Source organism: Elephas maximus, chromosome 22, assembly GCF_024166365.1.
Source record: "Elephas maximus indicus isolate mEleMax1 chromosome 22, mEleMax1 primary haplotype, whole genome shotgun sequence".
In the NCBI taxonomy this organism is placed as follows: Eukaryota; Metazoa; Chordata; class Mammalia; order Proboscidea; family Elephantidae; genus Elephas; species Elephas maximus.
Genome location: NC_064840.1, coordinates 22,150,479 through 22,160,398, shown reverse-complemented (window position 1 = coordinate 22,160,398; position 9,920 = coordinate 22,150,479). Strand labels below are relative to the sequence as shown.

Sequence of the window (9,920 nt, the reverse complement as noted above, 5' to 3'; positions counted from 1 at the left end):
CCTCTTTGGAACCTCTATGGGGCAGTTCCCCCCTGCCCTATTGGGTCCCTTTGAGTCAGAATCCACTTGATGGCAGTGCCCTCAATGGTTATGAGGAGTGTAGAAGTAAAGCCCTCCGTTTAATTTCTAAACGGAACGCTTGATTTTCGTTCTGAAATCTCCCCGGTTAGACCTACCGACACCTCAAAATTTCAAAGTTCCTCACACACAGTGAAAGGGCAAGAGGAGGAATGAATGGATGCTGAGGCAGCAAAGTGATTAGGCTGAAACGGGGCTTCTGGCAGACGCCTAGGTGTAACTTCAAGGCAGCTGCAGAGGCGAGGACCTTCAGCATGGGGCAGGTAACTGGTCCAGCCACGGAAAGGGGACTGCACCTCAGGGCTCTGAGCCCTGGCCTCCAGGAGCGCAGCCAAATGCCTGGACCTTCCGACGCCCGCCGTCGGGCTTGAGTGCTGGCCGGTTCTGGAACTGTGACGCCCCCAAACTCTTGCAGGGGGTCGGAGCCACGACTGCTCCCCTTCTCCACCCTCCCCCTGTCGCCTTGCTGCAGCTGGCTGCCACGCAGCGGTGGCAGCCAGGGACGCTGAAGTGCGCGCATGCGCCCCGTAGCCCTCGCCTGCGCGTGTCCAGGCAGCCACGGAGGCGGTGCCTGGGTTTGGTTCGGCTTGGTGGCCGCGGGCTCTGCAGCCCGGGTGCCTCGGGCCTGCATCGCTGCGGGGAGCCCTGGAGCCCGCGGAGTAGCGGTAAGCATGTGGGCGCGCGGCCATCTGTCCGCCCCGAACCCGGTGCCAGCGGCCCTGAGGGGAGGCTCGGGGAGCAGGCGGCCTAGCCCTCCCACTCTGGCTCCTCTGCTCAGCAGAGGGCTCTCCTGTTCAGCGTCCGGGCCTCGGGCCTGTCTTCCCCGGGTGGGATCGCCCGTTAGGGACCCCCGCAGACCCCCCTTCTTTGGTTCTCCTGGCCCAGACCCCGTTGTGTTTTCTCCCGTTTTAAATCCCTTTGTGGGTCGTCCCTTCACCGCTGTACCTTCCAATTTGTCCTGTTGGCTGCATGTCTGCCCCCACCTTAACGCAGCCCCCTGGAGCGCCTGGACCAGGGTGGCCTCCAGGCTTGGGATTTGGGCAGCTGACCGGTGGGGTGTTGTTTTTTGCTGCAGGCTCCAATGAAGGAAGAGGATTATTTGTTGGGGGGCGGGGTGGGGGGGCGTTGGGAATAGTGCAGTGGTCTTTTCTGATTAAGGTTGAGATGCTTGCTAAACATCCAGATGGCTGTGTCGGGTAAGGAAAGGAAAAAGAACATCAACAACAAAAAAACAGTTGCCATCATGATAGGGGTTTCAAGGATGTGACCTCTCCGAAGCCGATGGCAAGGCCTTTCTTCCGAGGCACCTCTGCTGGGTTGAAACCAGCAACCTTTGAGTCAGTATTGGAGTGCTTATCTGTTGGCACCACCCAGGGAACCTAGTTGTCAGGTGTGGTTAGGTTCTGTCAAGTTCTAGTTCATTCTGACTCCTAGCGACCCCATGTGACAGAGTAGAACTGCCCCCTAAGGTTTCCTGGGCTGTAATCTTCCTGGAAGCAGAGAGCCAGGTCTTTCTCCCACGGAGCCACTGGGTGGGTTCCAAGGGCCACCTTTTCATTGGCAGCTGAGCGCTTAACATTAGCACAAGTAGGGTTCCTTATATGTCAGGTAAGCAGTGCGATATGAAAAATCCCTGGAAAATGTGAGAAACCCTAATCTTTGTCTCTGGTTGTCTGAAAAGTGTGATCATCTGCTGCCTGGAATATCTCAGCTCTTTGAAGTTTCAGTGCACACCTCAGGTAAGATGAGAGGTCTTTAGAATAAGGACCACCATTATGTTCTTTTTTCTTAAGGTTTTTTTTTTTTTTTTTTTTTTTTTTTATCTCTTTTGCTGGAACCTCAAAACCAAAAAACCGAACCTGTTGCCGTTGAGTTGACTCCGACTCATGGCAACCCTATCAGACAGAGTAGAACCACTCCTTGGTGTTTCTAAGGCAGTAAATCCTTACGGGAGGAGACTGCCGCATGTCGCTCCCTCAGAGTGGCTGGTGTGTTCAAACTGCTGATCGTCCAGTTAGCAGACGAGTGCTTTCACCACTGCACGACCAGGGCTCCTCTTGGTAAAAAGTTGCTTTATAGAAAGTGTTCCCTGCGGAAATCTGAATGTTTATAGTAAATTCAGGCCAACTATTGCTCCAGGTAGTTCTGGAAGCCACTGAATTGTTTCCTTAAAAGAAAAGTGAGGAGTGTCATTCTTTCATGTGATCTCTTGAAAGGAAAAAGAAAACCATGCCCACATAGGAGGCCTGCACAGTGCGTACGGTTAAGTGCTTGACCACTACCCAAAAGGTTGGTGGTTTGAACACACCCACAGTTGCCACAGGAGAGAGGCCTGGTGACCTGCTTCCAGAAGGTCACGTCTTTGAAAACCCTATGGAGCAAAGTGCTCCTTTGCGCACATGGATGGCTTGTCATGAATTGGGACTGACTGGATGGCTACTGCTTTTTAAGAACAGCATAGGTATTAAGCTACGTAAAAGTGACTTACTATACTGTTGGGCTGAGATGAACTGATAGATATAGTTTATACCCTAAGATTTCAGCGAAGGATTTAAAGTAGTTGATTCAGGGTAAATGTGTATTTTTTAACACAGTTACATGGGATTAGTCTGTTTACTTCTCTGTCCTTTCCCTTCAAAAACAAACCAAACCAAAGCCACTGCCGTCGGGTGGATAGCGACCCTGTAGGCCAGGGTAGAAGTGCTCCATAGAGTTTCCGAGGAGCGCCTGGCAGATTCAAACTGCCGACCCTTTGGATAGCAGCCAGAGCGCTTAAGCGCTGCCACCAGGGTTTCCTCCTTTCCCTGAGAGGCTTGGATTCATGAAGGAATTGCATATGACCCGGCAGGGTAGGCCATCTAAGTGTATTCCATGCCAGTAGGTGAGATTATAAGCAAGTTTTGTGCCCAGCACATTTGACCCTACAGGTAATGAAATCCAATTGTATTAGTTGTCTATTCCTGAGTAACAAATTATCCCCAAATTTATTACCTGACACAGTTTCTGAAGGTCAGGGATTCAGGAATAGTTTAGCTGGGCGGTGCTCTGAGGCCACTCATGAGTTTGCAGTCAAGCCTTTGGCCTGGTCTGTAGTGCCTGAAGATTTGGCTAGGGTTGGATGATCAGCTTCCAAGCTCACTCACTTGGTTGTTGGCAGGAGGCCCCAGTTCCTCACTGTGTGGGCCCCTCCTTGGGCCTCCTCACATCATGGCAGCTGGCTTTCCCCTGAGCAAGTGATCTAAGAGAGAGCTCCTACCGGAGATGAAGCTGACGGCACAGAGTCTTTTTATAACCTCATTTCCAAAGTGGCATCCCATCACTCCTTCTGGATGGGAACGGCCACACACACCAACCCTGGTACAGTGTGGAAGAGCCACAGGCTGTGACTATCAGGAGGCAGGAGATACTGAACCATCCTGGAGGCTGCTTACCACACCCAGGTATTCACCATTACAACCCTTCTCCCTGTAATCTTAGGCATTGTCCTGTTAATAAGGGTGAATTAATTGGCTTCTAGGTTAAGTCAGACCCTATACCTGTGTAGTACATCCAAACCATTCGTGTATATTCAGGATATTGTCCCAGCAAGTCTCTCCTTTGTCCCGAATTATTAAATTTTCTGTTTCTCTGGATCATGCACACTGGCAAAGATACTTATCTTGATGTCTCCTCGTTCCGTGTCTCTCTTCTGATGCCACATCTTCGTCCTGCTTAATTGACTTTTGCTTGTTCTTCCAGCAGTTTCTTCAGAGTTGTCTGTATTTGCCGTCTCCAATTCTTCTCCCGTTTTTCCTTAAACCCACTTCTGTCAAGGTCATCAGTGAATCCCATTGCTTAATGCAATGGTCAATTTTTAGTTTTTATTTCATTCGCTATTTCGGAGTGTTTGTCAGAGTGGTTCATTTTTCTCCTCCCTGAAAATAATTTTTGCATATCTATTCCAGAATCCTTCCTTTTTTTTTTTTTTTTTTTTTTTTTGATTCTCCTCCTCAGTGACTCTGAGTTCTTTCTTGATCTCCTTACTGGCTCCTTCTCATCTCCCTGATCTCTGTCTAACCGATGGAGTGTCTGAGGGCTTGGTTCTCAGACCTTTCTTTTTTTGCCATCTAACTCTTTCCCTAGCTGACCTCATGCGATCTTGTGTTTTCAATAACATCACGTGCTGAAGACTCCAGAATTGATATACCTAGTGCAGACGTCTCCCTGGTTTTTAGTCTCATACGTCTACCTGCTCTGCATCACATTAAAAAAAAAAATTGTATTGTGCTTCTCATACAAAAATTTATGTACACCTTGCTGTATACTCCTAATTGCTCTCCCCCTAAGGAGACAGCACACTCCTTCCCTCCACTCTCTCTTTTTGTGTCAATTTGGCCAGCTTCTGACCCCCTTTATCCTCTCCTCTCCCCTTCAGACAGACGATGTCAACATAGTCTCACGTGTCTACTTGATCCAAGAAGCTCATTCTTCCTCAGGATCATTTTCTATCCCATAGTCCAGTCCCATCCCTGTCTGAAGAGTTGGCTTGGGTAACGCTTCCTATCTTGGGCGAACAGAAGGTCTGGGGAACGTGACCTCTGGGGTCCTTCTGGTCTCAGTCAGACCACTAAGTCTGGTCTTTTTATGAGAATTTGGGGTCTGCATCCCACTGCTCTGCTGTTCCCTCAGGGGTTCTCTGCTGTGTTCCTTGTCAGGGTAGTCATCGGTTTTACGTGGGCATCGTCTAGTTCTTCTAGCCTCAGGCGAATGTAGTCTCTGCTTTATGTGACCCTTTCTGCCTCTCGGTCTCATAACTGCCTTGTATCTTTGGTGTTCTTCATTCTCCTCTGCTGCAGGTGGATTAAGACCAATTGATGCATCTTAGATAGCGTCTAAGACCCCAGACTCCACTCTCCAACATGGGTTGCGGAATGTTTACTGATTTCTTTTTATGCCAGTTGACCTAGATGTACCCTGAATCCATGGCCACCAAAGCCCCGCCCCTGGTACACTGGCCTGTGAAGCATTCAGTTTATTCAGGAAACTTCTTTGCTTTTGGTTTCGACCAGTTGTGCTGACCTCTCCTGTATTGTGTGTTGTCTTTCCCTTCACCTGAAGTAATTCTTAGTATCTACTATCTAATGAGTGAAAACCCCTCAACCTTCCTCGCTCCCGGCTCTCGTAACCATCAAAGAATATTTTCTTCTCTGTTCAAACTCTTTTTCGAGTTCTTACAATAGCACTTTCCTACACTACTTCTTCTTCTGCAACTGACTAATTTCACTCAACATAATGCTTTCCACATTCCTCCATGTTATGGAATGTTTCAAGGATTCATCAATGTTCTTTATCGATGTGTAGTATTCCATTGTGTGAATATACAGTGATGTATTTATTCATTCATGCGTTGATGGGCACCTGGTTGGTTCCGTCTTTCTCCTATGATGAACAATGCTGCAGTGAACATGAGTGTGCATCTATCTGTTCATGTAAAGGCTCTTATTTCTCTAGGATGCATTCCAAGGAGTGGGACAGCTGGATCCTATGGTAGTTCTATCTAGCTTTTTAAGGAAACACACACATCTCCTACACTTGATAAATTTGCACTAATGCAATATTTCATGAATGAAAAGTATAAAACCTTTCAACGTGAAAGCTTAGTGATATGGCAGTTAGTGACGTAATTGTTGCTGGGCCAACTTAATTGGAATCTTTGGATCCAGAAGGGACCCTTAGTTAGGAAAGTGTTGGTAAACTGTGCTTATTGAGCTGAGAGAAGGGAAATCATGCCTAGGTGCTTACTGGGGAACTTCTTTAAGGTAGTTAAAACAACATGTTTATCTCTAGGCTCTAACTGATGTTAACAACTCAATGAATCTTTTTCTAAAGCCACTGGTAGGAACACTCTTAACATAAGAAACTTGACAGAGCTTTGTTTTTCAAATGGCAGACTTTCACAGAAGCCTAATTTTGGTGTGGGAATGGAAACCCTGGTGGCTAGTGGTTAAGAGCTACAGCTGCTAACCAGAAGGTCAGCAGTTTGAATCCACCAGGTCCTCTTTGGAACCTCTATGGGGCAGTTCCCCCCTGCCCTATTGGGTCCCTTTGAGTCAGAATCCACTTGATGGCAGTGCCCTCAATGGTTATGAGGAGTGTAGAAGTAAAGCCCTCCGTTTAATTTCTAAACGGAACGCTTGATTTTCGTTCTGAAATCTCCCCGGTTAGACCTACCGACACCTCAAAATTTCAAAGTTCCTCACACACAGTGAAAGGGCAAGAGGAGGAATGAATGGATGCTGAGGCAGCAAAGTGATTAGGCTGAAACGGGGCTTCTGGCAGACGCCTAGGTGTAACTTCAAGGCAGCTGCAGAGGCGAGGACCTTCAGCATGGGGCAGGTAACTGGTCCAGCCACGGAAAGGGGACTGCACCTCAGGGCTCTGAGCCCTGGCCTCCAGGAGCGCAGCCAAATGCCTGGACCTTCCGACGCCCGCCGTCGGGCTTGAGTGCTGGCCGGTTCTGGAACTGTGACGCCCCCAAACTCTTGCAGGGGGTCGGAGCCACGACTGCTCCCCTTCTCCACCCTCCCCCTGTCGCCTTGCTGCAGCTGGCTGCCACGCAGCGGTGGCAGCCAGGGACGCTGAAGTGCGCGCATGCGCCCCGTAGCCCTCGCCTGCGCGTGTCCAGGCAGCCACGGAGGCGGTGCCTGGGTTTGGTTCGGCTTGGTGGCCGCGGGCTCTGCAGCCCGGGTGCCTCGGGCCTGCATCGCTGCGGGGAGCCCTGGAGCCCGCGGAGTAGCGGTAAGCATGTGGGCGCGCGGCCATCTGTCCGCCCCGAACCCGGTGCCAGCGGCCCTGAGGGGAGGCTCGGGGAGCAGGCGGCCTAGCCCTCCCACTCTGGCTCCTCTGCTCAGCAGAGGGCTCTCCTGTTCAGCGTCCGGGCCTCGGGCCTGTCTTCCCCGGGTGGGATCGCCCGTTAGGGACCCCCGCAGACCCCCCTTCTTTGGTTCTCCTGGCCCAGACCCCGTTGTGTTTTCTCCCGTTTTAAATCCCTTTGTGGGTCGTCCCTTCACCGCTGTACCTTCCAATTTGTCCTGTTGGCTGCATGTCTGCCCCCACCTTAACGCAGCCCCCTGGAGCGCCTGGACCAGGGTGGCCTCCAGGCTTGGGATTTGGGCAGCTGACCGGTGGGGTGTTGTTTTTTGCTGCAGGCTCCAATGAAGGAAGAGGATTATTTGTTGGGGGGCGGGGTGGGGGGGCGTTGGGAATAGTGCAGTGGTCTTTTCTGATTAAGGTTGAGATGCTTGCTAAACATCCAGATGGCTGTGTCGGGTAAGGAAAGGAAAAAGAACATCAACAACAAAAAAACAGTTGCCATCATGATAGGGGTTTCAAGGATGTGACCTCTCCGAAGCCGATGGCAAGGCCTTTCTTCCGAGGCACCTCTGCTGGGTTGAAACCAGCAACCTTTGAGTCAGTATTGGAGTGCTTATCTGTTGGCACCACCCAGGGAACCTAGTTGTCAGGTGTGGTTAGGTTCTGTCAAGTTCTAGTTCATTCTGACTCCTAGCGACCCCATGTGACAGAGTAGAACTGCCCCCTAAGGTTTCCTGGGCTGTAATCTTCCTGGAAGCAGAGAGCCAGGTCTTTCTCCCACGGAGCCACTGGGTGGGTTCCAAGGGCCACCTTTTCATTGGCAGCTGAGCGCTTAACATTAGCACAAGTAGGGTTCCTTATATGTCAGGTAAGCAGTGCGATATGAAAAATCCCTGGAAAATGTGAGAAACCCTAATCTTTGTCTCTGGTTGTCTGAAAAGTGTGATCATCTGCTGCCTGGAATATCTCAGCTCTTTGAAGTTTCAGTGCACACCTCAGGTAAGATGAGAGGTCTTTAGAATAAGGACCACCATTATGTTCTTTTTTCTTAAGGTTTTTTTTTTTTTTTTTTATCTCTTTTGCTGGAACCTCAAAACCAAAAAACCGAACCTGTTGCCGTTGAGTTGACTCCGACTCATGGCAACCCTATCAGACAGAGTAGAACCACTCCTTGGTGTTTCTAAGGCAGTAAATCCTTACGGGAGGAGACTGCCGCATGTCGCTCCCTCAGAGTGGCTGGTGTGTTCAAACTGCTGATCGTCCAGTTAGCAGACGAGTGCTTTCACCACTGCACGACCAGGGCTCCTCTTGGTAAAAAGTTGCTTTATAGAAAGTGTTCCCTGCGGAAATCTGAATGTTTATAGTAAATTCAGGCCAACTATTGCTCCAGGTAGTTCTGGAAGCCACTGAATTGTTTCCTTAAAAGAAAAGTGAGGAGTGTCATTCTTTCATGTGATCTCTTGAAAGGAAAAAGAAAACCATGCCCACATAGGAGGCCTGCACAGTGCGTACGGTTAAGTGCTTGACCACTACCCAAAAGGTTGGTGGTTTGAACACACCCACAGTTGCCACAGGAGAGAGGCCTGGTGACCTGCTTCCAGAAGGTCACGTCTTTGAAAACCCTATGGAGCAAAGTGCTCCTTTGCGCACATGGATGGCTTGTCATGAATTGGGACTGACTGGATGGCTACTGCTTTTTAAGAACAGCATAGGTATTAAGCTACGTAAAAGTGACTTACTATACTGTTGGGCTGAGATGAACTGATAGATATAGTTTATACCCTAAGATTTCAGCGAAGGATTTAAAGTAGTTGATTCAGGGTAAATGTGTATTTTTTAACACAGTTACATGGGATTAGTCTGTTTACTTCTCTGTCCTTTCCCTTCAAAAACAAACCAAACCAAAGCCACTGCCGTCGGGTGGATAGCGACCCTGTAGGCCAGGGTAGAAGTGCTCCATAGAGTTTCCGAGGAGCGCCTGGCAGATTCAAACTGCCGACCCTTTGGATAGCAGCCAGAGCGCTTAAGCGCTGCCACCAGGGTTTCCTCCTTTCCCTGAGAGGCTTGGATTCATGAAGGAATTGCATATGACCCGGCAGGGTAGGCCATCTAAGTGTATTCCATGCCAGTAGGTGAGATTATAAGCAAGTTTTGTGCCCAGCACATTTGACCCTACAGGTAATGAAATCCAATTGTATTAGTTGTCTATTCCTGAGTAACAAATTATCCCCAAATTTATTACCTGACACAGTTTCTGAAGGTCAGGGATTCAGGAATAGTTTAGCTGGGCGGTGCTCTGAGGCCACTCATGAGTTTGCAGTCAAGCCTTTGGCCTGGTCTGTAGTGCCTGAAGATTTGGCTAGGGTTGGATGATCAGCTTCCAAGCTCACTCACTTGGTTGTTGGCAGGAGGCCCCAGTTCCTCACTGTGTGGGCCCCTCCTTGGGCCTCCTCACATCATGGCAGCTGGCTTTCCCCTGAGCAAGTGATCTAAGAGAGAGCTCCTACCGGAGATGAAGCTGACGGCACAGAGTCTTTTTATAACCTCATTTCCAAAGTGGCATCCCATCACTCCTTCTGGATGGGAACGGCCACACACACCAACCCTGGTACAGTGTGGAAGAGCCACAGGCTGTGACTATCAGGAGGCAGGAGATACTGAACCATCCTGGAGGCTGCTTACCACACCCAGGTATTCACCATTACAACCCTTCTCCCTGTAATCTTAGGCATTGTCCTGTTAATAAGGGTGAATTAATTGGCTTCTAGGTTAAGTCAGACCCTATACCTGTGTAGTACATCCAAACCATTCGTGTATATTCAGGATATTGTCCCAGCAAGTCTCTCCTTTGTCCCGAATTATTAAATTTTCTGTTTCTCTGGATCATGCACACTGGCAAAGATACTTATCTTGATGTCTCCTCGTTCCGTGTCTCTCTTCTGATGCCACATCTTCGTCCTGCTTAATTGACTTTTGCTTGTTCTTCCAGC

The 9,920-nt window shown here is 49.4% G+C and overlaps 1 protein-coding gene across 4 annotated transcripts in view; it reads left to right on the top strand.

Moving 5' to 3' along the window:
• The first annotated feature begins 688 nt into the window (after positions 1–688).
• ZNF280B (zinc finger protein 280B) overlaps positions 689–9,920 on the top strand; it is a 71,618-nt gene continuing 62,386 nt past the window's right edge. Inside the window, exon 1 of one of the 4 annotated variants that reach the window (XM_049866825.1) lies at positions 689–743. The gene's annotated coding sequence lies outside the window, so the exon portion shown is untranslated. Of the gene's footprint in view, positions 744–6,746; positions 6,856–9,920 lie in introns of those variants that run through there. The other 3 variants (XM_049866816.1, XM_049866824.1, XM_049866815.1) reach the window with 3 other exon arrangements.